This window comes from Palaemon carinicauda, chromosome 37 (assembly GCF_036898095.1).
Source record: "Palaemon carinicauda isolate YSFRI2023 chromosome 37, ASM3689809v2, whole genome shotgun sequence".
NCBI lineage: Eukaryota > Metazoa > Arthropoda > Malacostraca > Decapoda > Palaemonidae > Palaemon > Palaemon carinicauda.
The window spans coordinates 65,772,163-65,791,339 of record NC_090761.1 but is presented as its reverse complement, the minus strand read 5'-3'; the positions used below and the strand labels follow the sequence as shown (position 1 = coordinate 65,791,339).

General features: G+C 35.5%; 1 protein-coding gene across 2 annotated transcripts in view; it reads left to right on the top strand.

The window, feature by feature from the left end:
• Positions 1–1,669: 1,669 nt before the first annotated feature.
• Positions 1,670–19,177, top strand: part of LOC137629741 (FYVE, RhoGEF and PH domain-containing protein 2-like) — a 475,513-nt gene continuing 458,005 nt past the window's right edge. For both annotated transcript variants that reach the window (XM_068361338.1, XM_068361337.1), the window contains exon 1: positions 1,670–1,879. The gene's annotated coding sequence lies outside the window, so the exon portion shown is untranslated. The remainder of the gene's footprint in view (positions 1,880–19,177) is intronic.

Below are 19,177 nucleotides of genomic sequence, written 5' to 3'. Positions count from 1 at the left end.
CTCATTATTATTATTATTATTATTATTACTTACTAAGCTACAACCCTAGTTGGAAAAGCAGTATGCTATAAGCCCAGGGGCTCCAACAGGGAAAATAGCTCATTACGGAAAGGAAAAAAGGAAAATAAAATATTCTAAGAAGAGTAACAACAATAAATATCTCCTATATAAACTATAAAAACTTTAACAAAACAAGAGGAAGAGAAATAAGATAGGAGAGTGTGCTCGAGTGTACCCTCAAGCAAGAGAACTCTAACCCAAGACAGTGAAAGGCCATGGTACAGAGGCTATGGCACTACCCAAGACTAGAGAACAGTGGTTTGATTTTGGAGTGTCCTTCTCCTAGAAGAGCTGCTTACCATAGCTAAAGAGTCTCTTCTACCCTTACCAAGAGGAAAGTGGCACTGAACAATTACAGTGCAGTAACCCCTTGGGTGATGAAGAATTGTTTGGTAATCTGTGTTGTCAGGTGTAGGAGAATAGAGGAGAATATGTAAAGAATATGCCAGACTATTCAGTGTGTATGTAGGCAAAGGGAAAATGAACCGTAACCAGAGAGGAGGATCCAATGTAGTACTGTCTGGCCAGTCAAAAGACCCCATAACTCTCTAGCGGTAGTATCTCAACGGGTGGCTGGTGCTATAGAAATCTGTCTGCAATTGATATCTTTTCTATTCATATTTATTCACGTGATTATAAAATCATGTAAGTCAACACAGAGCCTGTCAAATTCTAAATTACTGGGGAATGGGCCTACTATCTTTATTTTAATCTTTTTATGAAAAATGTGTGGAAATACTGAAGCTTATTTTAGACTTATCTTTTTAGAAAGTGTTATAATAGTGACCTGAAAACTATTAAGCCTGAATACAAATGCTAGCGAAATAACTGATAACGATACAGAGCAAAATGTTAACTGGAAAGGAATTATTTTTTCATACACCAAGGCCCGCCTGAACAGACCTTTAGTGTTTGATGGAGGGCGAGAAATAAACCTCTAAAAGTAAAGTAAGTAAGTATGCCTAACTTTATAGCAACGCTAATCTAAATGCTATGAGGTTATGCACGCACGAGTGAAAAGCTGACAAAACCAAAAAAAACAAAAGAAGTTCCTAGTTGCAGCCACGCCCACTTTCCTCTCAATCAACGAGATCGCAAGGGATTTACTATAGCCAAAAATAACATCAGTCATGATTTTCAAGGATTACATTCATAACCAGGAAAGTGAATGATGATCTGGTTGCCGGCCTTACTTAGCATATTGTTGGGTTCAAACGATTTTATGCTGGAGGTGAACCGAGAATGGCATATAGCGCATGCGTAGCAAGATGGATAATAATAAATAATCCTTGGGTTTCCATTTCATTCAGCAGAAAGGGAAAGGAGGTGTCGCCATCTGTAGGGCGTCTGGGAAGGCAGGGAGGCGGCGCGTCGTCTGCTAGCAGGGTTGCCAGGTTTTCCAAATGAGAAAAGGCCAACGTCTGATTAACTGGAGCTTTAAAAGGCCAACCTAATTGTGAAAAAAGGCCGAAAATATATCATTTAGGACTAACCAATTTCAAAAGGCCAAAATTAGGTGTCTAGCACGAAAAAAGGACAATTTTGGAGTTCTGGCAAGAAAAAGGCCAACCTGGCAACCCTGTCTGCTAGGCGGGTCAACGCGGTAACAAACGTCAGTGTGGTCTTGGCGCTCCTTGTGGAAGGGTGGTCCGTGCGCGTGGATGTGTCGCGTCTGGAATTAAACTAATTCGATTTCTGTTTCCATTTGGTGACTCATTCTACCCGTGATTTGCAATCGTGGTGTTATTTTTTTTGCTGGCTTTGGATTATCCACCTTGAAAAGAGGACGTTGGCAACCGCAACCATGGCTGTTTTAAAGGTAAGGCTTAAGAAAAGGGTGGAAGAAAGGGAGAGAGAGAAAAGGGCCGCTTGCCATGGGCAAGAGGAGCGTCGCATTTTGAACATGTTATGCATTTTGTATTTTCCAAAGGCATCATGTAGCTTCTCCGAGCTCTTATCTCAAGCAGAATTTGCTCGAGTGCTTGTTTATTGTTAATTTGTTCTCTTCATTTATTTATTTCCTTATTTCCTTTCCTCACTGGGCTATTTTTCCCTGTTGGAGCCCCTGGGCTTATAGCATCTTGCTTTTCCAACTAGGGTTGTAGCTTGGATAGTAATAATAATAATAATACGGGAGAATTATCATCTGGCAGTAGATAGAATGTCGAGCAGGGTCGCTAGGGATTGAGTTAATTGTTATGCTTACCCTCCACGAAGACGAACCCTAAGGGCATTGCATTTAAGGCTTAATCGTGCTTCCCCTCTGCATTGTTCGGTGGCAGTTGCCACTCCCGTCTTGAGCCGGCTTAGTTCAACGGTGCTTTTTTTTTAATTTCATAACTTAATTCTAATGGCTGTCAATTGAACCGGCACTGAAGCATGCAACAACCGTATTATTATTATTATTATTATTATTATTACTACTACTACTACTGATTGCTAGGCTACAGCCCAATATGTAAAGGCCGGATCTTGTAAGCCTAAGGGCTCCAACAGGGAAAAATAGCCCAATGAGGAAAGCAAATAAAATTATAATTGAAGTAATGCTCAATTGAACCGGCACTGAAGCATGCAACAACCGTATTATTGTTATTATTATTACTACTACTACTAATTGCTAGGCTAAAGCCCAATATGTAAAGGCCGGATCTTGTAAGCCTAAGGGCTCCAACAAGGAAAAATAGCCCAATGAGGAAAGGAAATAAAATTATAAAGCATGCAACAACCGCATTATTGTTATTATTATTACTACTGATTGCTAGGCTACAGCTCAATATGTAAAGGCCGGATCTTGTAAGCCTAAGGGCTCCAACAGGGAAAAATAGCCCAATGAGGAAAGCAAATAAAATTATAATTGAAGTAATGCTCAATTGAACCGGCACTGAAGCATGCAACAACCGCATTATTGTTATTATTATTACTACTAATTGCTAGGCTACAGCTCAATATGTAAAGGCTGGATCTTGTAAGCCTAAGGGCTCCAACAGGGAAAAATAGCCCAATGAGGAAAGCAAATAAAATTATAATTGAAGTAATGCTCAATTGAACCGGCACTGAAGTATGCAACAACCGCATTATTATTATTATTATTACTACTACTACTAATTGTTCACCAATAAGTATATAAATTTTTGTTTTTGAGTGACTGAAAATTAAAATCAAGATGTGTGATGTTGTAAATTGCTAAATTAGATGGGTTTGTTTATAGAAAAATGCAATTAAATGTGTTTATACTGTAAATATTGTAATTGTAAAGAATATGTAATTTAACTTTTTAATAAAAAGAAAAAAAAAAATTGCTAGGCTACAGCCCAATATGTAAAGGCCGGATCTTGTAAGCCTAAGGGCTCCAACAGGGAAAAATAGCCCAATGAAGATAGGAAATAAAATTATAATTGAAGTAATGCACAATATGCAATATTTTAAGAACAGAACAATATGAAATAGAACCGGCACCGAAGCATGCAACAACCGCATAATTGTTACTATTATTATTACTACTTATTGCTAGGCTACAGCCCAATATGTAAAGGCCGGATCTTGTAAGTCTAAGGGCTCCAACAGGGAAAAATAGCCCAATGAAGAAAGGAATTAAAATTATAATTGAAGTAATGCACAATATGCAATATTTTAAGAACAGAATAATATGAAAATAGAATTTTCATATATCAACTTTAAAGGTTGGTCTAATGAAATCAGATTTACATTTCTATATCAACGTTAATGTTAAAAGCCCATTACGTTAAAACGAGTCCCCTCTAAAATCTGTCTTAGACCTATCCTTTTTAGGCCTATGCGTTATAAAAGGTTATTTTCATTTTAATTGATTAATATTGATGTTTTCGTTTATTAATAGCCGTTAGATAGGCCTAGGCCTATTGTTATTGATCCCATTGACACACACACCCACACTATATATATATATATATATATATATATATATATATATATATATATATATATATATATATATAACTCATTGGATTAATTTTTCTTGTTGGAGTTTTTGGACTTGTAGCATCTTGTTTTTCCAATTAGTGTTGTAGCTTAATTAAGCATAAGGATAATCCGCATAACTTACTATTCCGTCATCAACGATGCAGTTGCTAAATTCGTAACAAGAGCTTAAATTTAACTTTGAGCCCAGGCATCGCGTAGTCTAATTCATCATACGGGTGTGGTAAAATGCTAAACCAATTACTGTACGTAGAAGGTCCATTCCAACCCCTGTCCCTTCTAAAGTGTATTTTACTTACGCATAGACTGTTATTAATTTTCATCTGATTTTTTACTTCCGGATAGGCCATGTTATTCAATATAAACTGATTTTTTATTTCGCATAGACCATATTAATTTTAAATGATTTTTTACTACCGGATAGGTCATGTTATTCATTATAAACTGATTTTTAGTTTCGCAGACCATATTATTTTTCATCTGATTTTTTACTTCCGGATAGGGTCATGTTTTTCATTATAAACTGATTTTTAATTTCGCATAGACCATATTAATTTTAAATGATTTTTTACTACCGGATAGGGTCATGTTATTCACTATAAACTGATTTTTTTACTTCCGGATAGGGTCATGTTATTCACTATAAACTGATTTTTTATTTCGCATAGACCATATTAATTTTAAACTGATTTTTTTACTACCGGATAGGTTATGTTATTCATTATAAACTGATTTTTAATTTCGCATAGACCATATTAATTTTAAACTGATTTTTTTACTACCGGATAGGTTATGTTATTCATTATAAACTGATTTTTAATTTCGCATAGACCATATTAATTTTAAACTGATTTTTTACTACCGGATAGGTCATGTTATTCACTATAAACTGATTTTTTTACTTCCGGATAGGGTCATGTTATTCACTATAAACTGATTTTTTTTAATTTCGCATAGACCATATTAATTTTAAACTGATTTTTTTACTTCCGGATAAGGTCATGTTATTCACTATAAACTGATTTTTTATTTCGCATAGACCATATTAATTTTAAACTGATTTTTTACTAACGGATAGGTCATGTTATTCACTATAAACTGATTTTTTTACTTCCGGATAGGGTCATGTTATTCATTATAAACTGATTTTTAGTTTCGCATAGACCATATTAATTTTAAACTGATTTTTTTTACTAACGGATAGGTCATGTTATTCACTATAAACTGATTTTTACTATCGCATAGACCGTTATTAATTTTAAACTGATTTTTTACTACCGTATAGGGTCATGATATTCATTATAAACTGATTTTTTTACTTCCGGATAGGGTCATGTTATTCATTATAAACTGATTTTTTATTTCGCATAGACCATATTAATTTTAAACTGATTTTTTTACTTCCGGATAGGGTCATGTTATTCACTATAAACTGATTTTTACTTTTGCATAGACCATATTAATTTTAAACTGATTTTTACTACCGGATAGGGTCATGTTATTCACTATAAACTGATTTATTTTACTTCCGGATAGGGTCATGTTATTCACTATAAACTGATTTTTTATTTCGCATAGACCATATTAATTTTAAACTGATTTTTTACTACCGGATAGGGTCATGTTATTCATTATAAACTGATTTTTTAATTTCGCATACACCATATTGATTTTAAACTGTATTTTACTTTCGCTTAGGCCATATCATTAATTTTATTCAAGGGTTAACCAAACATAGACTCACTGAAAACGGGTTATCGTTCGTGAACTGGTGGAATGATCAACTTATTATTGGTCTAAATGATTTTTTATGTTTCGAAGGGTAAAACTTGTTTTAAATGTAATACATTCGTCTGTTTAAATGCAAACTACTTCATTGCATGTTCCCAAACGTAGTATTGTTGTTTTTATTAGATATTATGTTGTTAACTGTAGCAACAAGTCTAAATTAGGGAAATGGCATACCGTGATGTCCGTAACCTTGCCGGCTACGAGAGCTTGCAAGGTAGGGGGTTGGGGCCAAGTTGCTTATAAGTCTACGGTACTCTAATCGTAACCAATACTTTATCCTCACAGATCCTACAGTCACCTTTTTTTTTTTATCTTTTTATTAAAAAGTTAAATTACATATTCTTTACAATCACAATATTTACAGTATAATCACATTTAATTGCATTTTTCTATAAACAAATCCATCTAATTTAACAATTTACAACATCACACATCTTGATTTTAATTTTTCGTCACTCAAAAACAATAATTTATATACTTTTTGGTGAACATCCTACAGTCACTGATTAATACCAAAGAATGTTTACGAAAAAAACATATTTTGTATGTCCTGTAGGACGCAGGACTCCTCTCTGTGATAGGACCAGGTAAATAGGTTAAAGTAAAGAAAGATAAATCTAGATGTTGAATACAATTGAAGTATAGTTTGATCATGTCCTGTCTATTTCTATCAATCTCGTACAATATCCTTATTCTTTCTGCCATAAGCTATCGTGGAGAAGTCGATCTGGGCTGGTTGTGATAGACCTATATGTATTGCGAAGTCATTCTAAACAAAATACGTCTGCCTGATAGATATGATGATACTCGAGTATTCAAGAGTATTTAGTGTTGTTTTTGCATATAGTTTGGTCTGTGGTAACTGATACTTGTTTGTGTTTATCATGTCAAACGTGAGCACAGACCGTTTTATTCATGTTTGTCAAATATGTTGTTTTAAAGTCTCATGTGGATATAGCATATGTTCTGTCAAAGAATATAACATGATGGTTATTTGCGTCACTGCCTCCCTGGTCTTCATAACATAGCATTTTGTTGTTGATTATATGATCCTATGTTTAGATAAATATGTTTTCTGCACAGGTGTATCCAGTTTATTTCAAGTAGGCCTACCCGTGTTTTTTTCAAAATTGTGAAAGTTATTTGGTGGGCCTATTAGTTTATTTCCTTATTTCCTTTCCTCACAGGGCTATTTGAGCCCTTGGTCTTATTTCCTTTCCTCACTGGGCTATGTGAGCCCTTGGTCTTATAGCATCGAGCTTATCCAACTAAGGCTGTAGCTTAGCTAATAATGATAGACTTGGGTAATAAAAATGATAGCCCTAGTACTTGTCAATTGCTTAGCCGTCATAAATCTTGGTGATACTGAATTAAGTAGTATTGATGGTTTTAACTTATCACCAGGAGTGTGTGCTTCATGAATATGTTGTTTTGCATTCCTGGTCAGTAACGTAACCAGGAGGTAACTCTTGTGATGTGTTGTTTTCATATTGCTTAACTTTTCGCGAACAGTGTGTTGTCAGTTTGTAATTTTTTCCTAATTTTGTTATATCGTGGAAGAATTTAAAGTATTTATGGGATTATTAAACTTGTTGGAAGTAGAGAGAAGGGTTAAATCATAAAATGAAGGATTAAACTGTTAGACGTTCATAATAACATTTGTGTTGAAATTGGTTTGCTAAAGGCAGATGGTGGATTTCAAAATAATCTGATGCTTAAAGGTTTTTTTTTTTTATATAACTATTTATGCTTAAAGTGACTAGACTGATAAAGATTGCGGAAATGTGACTTGTTTAAAGTCTAAATTATTCGAGATGTCTTGAATTACAAATCACTTGATCGATCAGTAGATCCTAGGCCTATATGCCTTTGATGGTGACAATGACATATTGGCTTGGTGTTATCGGTTTTTTTTACACACGATGTTATTCCATTTTTTATCAACTATTTATGCAGATTTTGATTCTGATAATAAGCCTCTCATAGATTTAATTGGATTAACCCACACATGTATCCCGGGTGAAGCGGTTCGAAAAACTGGATGTGTAGCCTAAATATGTTTCAAGTTAAACACGTTTAGCCTAAACCTAGTATCAGACAGTGGACATCACACGTAGGCATTATAAATATGAGCACTGAATGGCCTACCCAGCCCCAACATGCAACCATAAGGTCTAAATTCGTATAACCAATTCAGTAGCATTGCAGTATTTCAACAGACGTGGGTGAGGTTAGGCGTAAATGGATAATAGGAGAAATGTAAGCATGGATTTTAAGTTTGATATTTCTGGCACGTTTTCAAGTAGGCTTATTGACTACTCGTCGACTTGCACAGGGAAAAGGAATCGAATTTAGTGTTATATCAATCATTCCCTTTGATTGAGCATTAGCACTCGATTGTTATTCAAGTTTACTCTTGGTATATAGGCTACCTATAGTTTTTTTCTCAAAACCAGTGTGTATTGTTATTACCTTCGCCAACGAAGTTGGAAAGAGGTTATGTTTTACCCCCCCCCACCCCTGTTTGTTTGTGAACAGCTTCCTGGCCACAATTATAATCGCAGAGTAATGAAACTTGCAGGGATTAACTGTTATTTTAAAAGCTGGAAATGATTAAATTTTGGAAGGACAAGGTCACGGTCAAGCAAAATGTCCATGAGTTTGGACATTGTTGTCACTGAGACTTCAAACTTGGTTCATATTTGAGTGTATGAAAATCCACGCTCTACTGAGTGCCCCTCTAGTTATTTATTTATTTATTATTATTATTATTATTATTATTATTACTATTATTATTAGCCACGCTACAATCCTGGTTGGAAAAGCAGGATGCTATTCACACAAATGCTTTAACAGGGAATAAATATCAGAGTGAGTAAGGTAAATATGGAAATAAACTACAAGAGAGGAAATTAATAATTAATATAAAATTCTTCAAGATCAGTGATAACGATAGTTTTATCCTCGGGAAAATTATTTGTGATGTCACGTTATTCTGTGGTTGTTGTGTCTAGAACCACGTAGGCCTACGCCACAGTGGAATAGTAAGCACGGTCCGTTAAACGGTTTGGCTTATAGTAAGGTACGATACGTTACGGTTAATATCGAGACACAAAACAGTTTATTCTACATTAAAGGCCAAACTTTTTAATGATAGGATATCTTATAGAACGGGATTTGAGCTAGATAAATCTGGTTAATTTTGGTGTCATTGAAAGCCGTACATGTTTTTCATATGCCGATTTGAAGACTGATTGAGTCCAGATTTTTCATAGCCGATTTCGTTATGTCCTGTAAATTCTTAATCTAAAAATGTTTTGACTTCGCTGCTCATTTGAATTATTTCATCCTTGAATGACTCCACCCTATACACTGGAAAGAGAGAGAGAGAGAGAATCTGTATGTATATACTGTATCTCCCTGTAGCCTATACTTATTCGTGTAATAGCCTATATGTTTTTTTAAAGGCTTCTGTAGGTTTAACAAATGCTCTGTCAACAAAAACACTAGAAAGATGTCGCCAAATCTCAGGCCTTTCTTTTGATGCTGATTACTGTTATCTCATGTTTTCAAGAAAAACTTAGGCCTATCCTCTTCACAAGTATATCCAGTTTATTTCAAGTACCTTGGGACGTAGGCCTAACTAATTTAGTTTTGATTAGTATGAATGTTGTTGACTGACAGACAACCTGAAATTGCTTAGTCGTCACAACTTCCGGTGAAGCTCACTGGTTTAATTAATATCGACCGTTATTATTATTATTTTATTATTATTATTAATAGCTAAGCTACAACCCTAGTTGGAAAAGCAAGATGCTATAAGCTCAAGGGCTCCAACAGGGAAAGATACCCATGGCGTATTTATAATACAAGATGTGGGCTCATCGAAGATACGTTGCATTGCTAGTCAGTAAAATAACTTGAAGGATTTTCTGTCTTTTCATAGATTTGCAATGTTGCTTTACAATCTAACACAGGTTTGTTGTCATTTCTTCCTAGTCTTGGATAGTGTCATAGCCTCTGTACCATGGTCTTCCACTGCTGAGGGCTAGACACTTGCTTGAGGGTACACTCTACATACACACACACACACACACACTTTGTTTCTTTATTTCCTTTCCTCACTTGGTTATTTTTCCCTGTTGGAGCCCTTGGACTTACAGAATCCTGCTCTTCCAACTAAGGTTGTAGCTTAGCTAGTAATAATGATAATATTGATAACGATATGTGGTATTTTATATTATTAAACGTGGAAGAATTAACAGCAAATAAGGACAGATTAAACTTGTTGAAAGTGTGTTGGTTTTTAAAAACCACAAGCTGATGGTTCTGGCTAATGATTTTAATGGCTTTGATTGGCTCAAATAAAGAAATGAGAGAATGAGGGTTTTATTTAACAAGGGAAGTAATAAAGGATTAAAATTTATTATTCTTAGAAAACCAAGTTTTTGAAATTGGATTGAAAAGAGGTTGAACTACAAAGATTGAAGTTTTGTGTAGAACTGTTTTTTTAGGATTAGTTATTTGATTGATGAAATTGCTGAAATGTGACATTTAAAATCTATATAATGGTAATGGCTTGAGATATACAGTAGATCTCTGGAGGGTGTATGTAAAGAGTATCGATCAGTGGATACTAGGCCTAGGCCTATATCCCTTTGATAGTGACAATGACATATTGACTTGGGGTGTTATCGATTCATATATACTTTGATGTTATTTTTTATATTAGGCCTTTGTAATATACTTTGATGTTATTTTTTATATTAGGCCTACTTGTTTTTTAGCAGAGCTACTGGTTATGGAACACAAGTCTCATAATTTAATTGGATTGACTCGATTTGAGAAACTAGTTTAATCCTGTTATTAGATGGTAAACCAAACCAAACCGTAGGTAATTACTTAAGCCTCTTCAGTGCTCTATCAAGCATTACCTGCATCCACTTTTTAGCTTCTTACTTGATTAATTCCTGATTCCTTTCATCCATCTTCCAGTCCTACCACTTTGAACTTTTACTTTACATTGTAACAATGGGGTTTTTTCTCTCCTTGTTGCATATGCCTATCAGTGCTGAATGGCCTACCCAGCCCCTACATGCGACCATATGACTCAAACTCATGAATTCAATCCTATTAGGCTTAAATTATATCAACAGACTTGGGAGAAGGTAGACGCCAATAAACTTTAGGAGAAATGTAAACACGGATTCTAAGTTAGTATTCCTAGCACGTTTTCAAGTAGGCCTATTGACTACTCGTAGACTTGAATAGAGAAAACGAATCGGGTATACTATTAGAATATATTAGTAATTCATTGGCTATTTGTCGTGTCTTGTTGGTAATGTCATTGTATGGTGATCGCCAGACTGGGGTTCGAGTCCCGGTCAAAGTCGTTAGTTCCTTTGGTCGCTGGAACCTCACCATCCTTGTGAGCTAAGGATGGGGGGGGGGGAGTGTTTAGAGGAGCCTATATGTCTATCTGCTGAGTCATCAGCAGCCATTGCCTGGCCCTCCTTGGTCCTAGCTTGGGTGGAGAGGGTGCTTGGCCGCTGATCATCTGTATATATGGTCAGCCTCTAGGGCATTGTCTTGCTTGATAGGACGATGTCACTGTCCCTTGCCTCTGCCTTTCATGAATGACATTTAAACCTTTAAGTGTTATTGAAGTTTACTTTATTGATATGAAACAAGTTTTTCTCCCAAATTTGTCCAGAAACCACAGTTAATTTATGTGCCTTGATTATTCACGAGAGAAGCTGTCATTTCATTCTTTGATTGTTGTGTCTTGAACCGCCTACGTCATGTCACAGTGAAATAAATAAGCATGGTCTATTTGGTTAATAGCTGTGGAGAGAGAGAGAGAGAGAGAGAGAGAGAGAGAGAGAGAGAGAGAGAGAGAGAGAGAGAGAGAGAGAATGTTCTCGCTCTATGAATTTTTCTATAAGTAATTAAAAATAAAATCTGTATTAACAACGGTAGATTCTACAGACCTAATGTTTTGAATAATCAATGAAATAAGAAACCATCTTTTAGAATATGGTGTTACTCCTTCCATTTAAGTGTTTGATTTATTGTAAATAAAATTTATTCTTTTGAAAAGAAACCGATCAAGGCATCTCTTATAAGAAATAAGAATGTGTACTTAGTAATTAATGATGTTTTATATAAGAAATACAATACTAAAGCATAGTGGACCTTTGCATCTCTTGGGGGCACACAAGCAAATCAATGAGGCTGTGACCGGCATAGTCATTACTTGAGCTTGCTCCACTAAACTGTTTGCTGTTACTCTGGGCCAAAACAAATATACCTTTATGATTAAGCGGGATTAGCTCTCTCTCTCCCTCTCTCTCTCTCTCTCTCTCTCTCTCTCTCTCTCTCTCTCTCTCTCTCTCAGTTTTATAAAACTGTTACCGATCTCTCTAGATTTACATTGTTGCTACTGATTCTCTCTCTCTCTCTCTCTCTGTTTTATAAAACTGTTACCGATCTCTCTATATTTACACTGTTGCTACTGATTCTCTCTCTCTCTCTCTCTCTCTCTCTCTCTCAGTTTTATAAAACTGTTACCGATCTCTCTATATTTACACTGTTGCTACTGATTCTCTTTCTCTCTCTCTCTCTCTCTCTCTCTCTCTCTCTCTCTCTCTCTCTCTCAGTTTTATAAAACTGTTACCGATCTCTCTATATTTACACTGTTGCTACTGATTCTCTCTCTCTCTCTCTCGTCTTACAGTACTGTTACCGATCTCTCTCTCTCTCTCTCTCTCTCTCTCTCTCTCTCTCTCTCTCTCAGTTTTTATACTTCATTCTGCAACCGATGTTAATACTGTTTAAATGATTTGATATCTTTCATACTGCGACTAATTTTATCTATTTTGTCTTTTTAAATGCACAAATCGACGTTTCTGGGAGAAAAATACTACTTATTAGTAGACCTCCACTTCATCCCTGTTCAATTGTGTAGTCTAAACAGTCACATATAAAGCTAAATTTAAGGAAGGAGTTTTATCTTTGCAATGGTCTAGGACTCTAGCTCAATAGTCTTGTGTTATAGACGACTCGATAACTTGTTAAACACGTTGAGGCGTTTCTGGTGTGTCGTTTCTTTTCGTTGTTGTTGTTTGTTAATTTTATTTCTCAGTATGGTTATGTGATATGAAGGATTTTTTTGGCTTTTATTAAAATAGAGGAAGATGATTTACAACAGTGAAGTTACTTGTATAGAATGCTGTCGTTTCTTCATTGTTTATTATTATTATTATCATTATTAATATTATTATTATTATTATTAGCTAACCTACAACCCTAGTTGGAAGGGCAAGGTGCTATAAGCTCCACAAGGGCTTAACAAGGAAAGTAGCCAAGTGAGGAAAGGAAATAAGGAACCAGGTAGAATAGTGTGCATTAGTGTACCCTCAAGCAAGAGAACTCTTAACCCAAGACAGTGGTAGGGTAGACTATGGTAAAAAGGCTATAGCACTACTCAGACTAGAGAACATAGGCTATCTGGAGTAAATCCCATAATATTAATTTTTTTTTTTGTAATGTTTAAAGTTCGCTGTTTTAGATGAGGTAACTGAAGCGATGGTGTAATGTAGTTAAATTCGAAGTATTTTTTTTTTTTTTGGGGGGGGGGGACCTTGATCGTCCTTACAGGACTCAAACCTCGTACCAGAGTTTACCCATTATTATTCTTGGAGTGGATACACTTGTCATATGAACACATTGTATTTAAGCACTTGAAACACACACACACACACACACTCTCTCTCTCTCTCTCTCTCTCTCTCTCTCTCTCTCTCTCTCTCTTTTCACTAATGTTACCGATCTCTCTCTCTCGTTTTACACTAATGTTACCGATCTCTCTCGTTTTACACTAATGTTACCTCTCGCTCTCTCTCTCTCTCTCTCTCTCTTTCTCTTTCTCTCTCCAAGGACCCGTTTGAATGTATGTCTTTTTATCATTGCGAGATGTGTAAGCGATAATTATTTCTATTCCTCAAACTATTGTTATGTCCTTGGTTATTTTAATTGATAAAACATTGATGAATTGCTATAAATATATTCAGATTATTTCTTATTCGGGTAACGCCAAACATCCAAATAAATCGAAGCAATCCCCATGTTTGATTTTCATACAAGTGAAGCTTTAGGCAATCATTACCTGTGATTGTACATTGGGCTTACTCACGAAAGCCGTCTTGTTTGATGCTATTCAATTTTGCGTTTCCATTTTTAACTTAATCTGTCTGTAACTAATTGTAATTTCCGAGTAAAGGGGCTTTTGAAGTTTTATAAGTGTAATCGGTTGAAAATATATGCCCTGAAGGGATGGTACATCATTGTGTTAATGACTACTAGGTCCGTGGATCTCTCCTCGCTTAACGTCCATGGGTAGGGCTTAGAAAGTAAGGTGCAGGGTCTGCATTTATGTATATATACTGTATATATATATATATATATATATATATATATATATATATATATATATATATATATATATATATATATATATATGTATATTTATATATATGTATATTTATATATATGTATATATATGTATATGTATATATATATATATATATATATATATATATATATATATATATATATATATATATATATATATATATATATATATATATATATATATATATATATATATATATATATGTATATATATATATATATATATATATATATATATATATATATATATATATATATATATATATATATACTTAAAATTATTGCTAGTAGTTTTTTGTAATCATTTATTTCGGAAAAGAAAATATCAAATATATACTTATAATCTAAAACCTCAGAAGAAAAAAAGAAGTCATTACTCACCATTTGGTGCAGGATAAAAGGATTCTTTCAGGTGAATTAGGCTCAAGGCATTTTGACTTTATACTGTCATCCAATTCAGAAGCTTTCGAAGTACGGCTTTGTCAATCCTACAACGTCAAAATATTCATTTAACCTTCTTGTGTTGGTACCAAGTTCGTTAGCAGAGGCATTTTCTTCTGTTCCACCCTAGTAGGTTGACCAGGGCATCAGCCACCCGTTGAGATACTACCACTAGAGAGTTATGGGGTCTTTTGATTGGCCAGACAGTACTACATTGGATTCTTCTCTCTGGTTACTGTTCATTTCCCCATTTGCCTACACACTCACACACCGAATAGTCTGGCCTATTCTTTACAGATTCTCCTGTCTTTATACACCGGACAACACTGAGATTACCAAACAATTCTTCTTACCGCACTGTAATTGTTCAGTGACCAGTGTACTCTTTGTAAGGGTAGAGGAGACTCTTTAGCTATGGTAAGCATCTCTTCTAGGAGAAGGACACTCCAAAATCAAACCATTGTTCTCTAATATTGGGTAGTGTCATAGCCTCTGTATCATGGTCTTCCACTGTCTTGGTTTGGAATTCTCTTGCTTGAGGGTACACTTGGGTACACTGTTCTATCTTATTTCTCTTCCTCTTGTTTTGATGAAGTTTTTATAGTTTATAAAGTGATATTTATTTTAATATTGTTGCTCGTCTTGAAATATTTTATTTTTCCTTGTTTCCTTTCCTCACTGAGCCATTTTCCCTGTTGGAGCCCCTGGGCGTATAGCATCCTGCTTTTCCAACTAGGGTTGTAGCTTAGCAAGTAATTATAATAATAATAATATCTCTACATTAAGGGGTTGGTTGCCTGATGCACTCTCTCCAATGCCTTCTATCACCTGGCTCTTTCTTCTCCTTCTTTCCCACCATTATCCCTACATTAAGAGGTCGGTTGCCTGATACACCTTCTCCAGTGCCTTCTATCACCTAGAGCTAGATCTTTCATGTTTCCCTCCATTATTCCTACATTAGAGGGTCGGTTGCCTGATGCCCCCTCTCCAATTACCTTCTATCACCTGGCTCTTTCTTCTCCTTCTTTCCCACCATTATCCCTACATTAAGAGGTCGGTTGCCTGATACACCTTCTCCAGTGCCTTCTATCACCTAGAGCTAGATCTTTCATGTTTCCCTCCATTATTCCTACATTAGAGGGTCGGTTGCCTGATGCACCCTCTCCAATGCCTTCTATCACCTGGCTCTTTCTTCTCCTTCTTTCCCACCATTATCCCTACATTAAGAGGTCGGTTGCCTGATACACCTTCTCCAGTGCCTTCTATCACCTAGAGCTAGATCTTTCATGTTTCCCTCCATTATTCCTACATTAGAGGGTCGGTTGTCTGATGTACCCTCTCCAGTGCCTTCTATCACTTTGAGCTAGTTCTTTCTTTTTCTTCTTTCCCACCAATATCCCTTTATTAAGGGGTCGGTTGCCTGATGCGCCATCTCCAATGCCTTTTATCACCTTTTATCACCCGGAGCTAGCTAGCTAGCTCTTTCTTTTTCTTCTTTCTCACCATTATCCTTACATTAAGAGGTTGGTTGCCCGATGCACCTTCTCCTGTGCGTTCTATCACCTAGAGCTAGATCTTTCATGTTTCCCACCATTATCCCTACATTATTGGGTTGGTTGCCTGATGCACCTTCTCCAGTGCCTTCTATCACTTAGAGCCAGCTTTTTCTTTTTTCCCACCATTAGCCCTCCATTAAGGGATCGGTTGCCTTATGCACCTTCTCCAGTGCCTTCTATCACTTAGAGCTAGCTCTTTCTTTTTCTTCTTTCCCACCATTATCCCTAATTAAGGGATCGGTTGCGTGATGCGCCATCTCCAATGCCTTTTATCACTTGGAGCTAGCTCCTCCTTTTTCTTCTTTCCCACCAGTATCCCTACATTAAGGGGTTGGTTGCCTGATGCACCCTCTCCAATGCCTTCTATCACCTGCAGTTACCTCTTTGTTTTTCTTCTTTCTCACCATTATCCCTACATTAAGAGGTCGGTTGCCTGATGCACCCTCTCCAATACCTTTTATCACCTAGCTCTTTCTTTTTCTTCCTTCCCACCATTATCCCTACTTTAAGGGGAAAGTTGCCTGATGTACCCTCTTCAATGTCTTCGATCAAAGGCATCCTCATCCACCAAATCTCTTCTCTCCATATCATCCGTGAACTTATCTCGCCATCTAATTGTCTGACTTCCTCTCGATGTTCTTTCCCACCGTTATTCGTGCATTAAGGGGGTCGGTCGCATGATTTGCCCTCTCTAATGCCTTCTTTCAAACACATCCTCTTCCAACAAACTTCTTCTATTCGTATCATCCTTCACCTTATCTTGCCATCTAATTATCTCCCTCCCTTGGGCCTTAGGTGCTGATCACATGGATATATGGTCAGTCTCTAGGGCATTTTCACCGTCCCTTGCCTCTGCCATTTATGAGCGACCTTTAAACCTTTGCAGAAACGGGATGGTTAACAAGTTCCGTCAGTAGAGCAAATGAATCTTCTCCCGAACCTGGCAAAGAGGATTATTGATATCCACAAAATAAACATGTTATTTTCCTTATGGGGTTTTAGTATGTCTTCTGAGAGATCACGAATTGAGATTAAGGCACCGTGACTCAAAATTTCGTTTCCTTCAACTTTTTGTTAGTTTCTTATACAGAATGACAGTTTCTTATACAATTTGATAGCTACTTATACAAAATGATAGGTTCTTATACAATTTAACAAAGTAAATTAGCCGTGACATTCGTCAGAAATTAATTATTCATTCTTGTCTTTATGTTCCTATAACACTATTTACTGATTACCATGGTAGGGTAATTCCCGTTTACTATAACACTTCACAATCGATAAATTCTTTACGGTTTAGCAGTTTCTTTATTTATCTTCACGAGTAAGGTATTTCTGTAATTTGCTTCTGACCATCCTTTACATTTAGATCTTCCCGGACAGTTCCATCCTGTTCGTAATACTAGGCATGCAGTTAATTCTAATAGTCAGGCCTTCTCCATCATGAGGCTCAATACTACATAGTACTCTAAAAGTTATATGCCAGCTGTGACCAAGTTGTGAAATGATCTTTCTAATCGGGTAGTTGAATCAGTAGGACTTCAAAAGTTCAAACTTGCAGCAAGTGTTTTTATATTGAACAGGCTGGCGTAATTCTTTTTAAAGTTTATATATGGAACATCTGTTTTAATGTTGTTAATGTTTTTAAAATATTTTATTCTGATTGTTCATTACTTCTTATATCGTTTATTTATTTCCTTATTTCCTTGCCTCTCTGGACTATTTTTCCCTGTTGGAGTCCTTGGGCTTATATCATCTTGCTTTTCCAACTAGGGTTGTAGCTTAGCTAGTAATAATAATAATGATAATAATAATAATTCCCATTATGTAATAAGAAATTGGCTCTATATTCTAAAGGTGATCATGATGGGAAAAAAAGGCAATTTTATGTTGCCTTAGCTTAGCCTTTTGACGAGTGCAGATCACCGTGAAAAGCTAAAACCTTCTTAATTCAACCTTGATATTCATCACCTTATCTAGTGAAATAGATTTGTTTATCATGTACGTATTGGATGAAAGAGTTTGTTATTCAAAATATTAGTTTTTAATTCTAATTCATATATTTCCAACGTCAATGATCACAGTCTTTGTGACGCAAGTTTTGTATATACAAGATCCTCATCATGTATATGTATTTTTAGCATTCATCTTTGTGATTGATTGATTGATTGATTTAAGGTTTTCTGGCATCCTGACATCTAAGGTCATTGTGAGTTATTGATAGTATTTAGATAACAGTTGGTCTTATGTACAGTTTCCTTTCAACCTTTAATATTTGAAGATTTTGGAGAAGAATATTCTATTGAAATTGATATTAACATTTTAAGGTGTATTTCTAATTATATAGGTATATACACTAGCCTCTCACATCCGTATGCGTATGTGTATATATTACATATGTTTACATGTCATAAATGCTATTGAAATCGATTTTACTATTTTCAAGATATATTTCTAAATATATATATATATATATATATATATATATATATATATATATATATATATATATATATATATATATATACACACACACACACACTAGCCTCTCACATCCCTATGCGTATGTGTGTATATTACATATGCATACATGCTATGAGTAAACTCGAATGTATTGCTTAAATATCTTAACGACATGATAGATATGAGTACACATCTTAGGGGTATTGACAGTGAACTTGCGCACTGGATTTAAAATGACATCGTGTGTGTTACCTCTCTGTCATTGCTGCCATTCATCATTGACCTTGAAAATATGATCGTCTTTGACTCATACCTAAGTTGAGATTTCACTGTTGCGTCATCATCTGTCAGTTCATAACCGCAATTAGTTCTTATTTGAATAAGATGATATGATATACTTACCTCTGCTTAATCGGTGTTGTATTGCAAATCTGTTG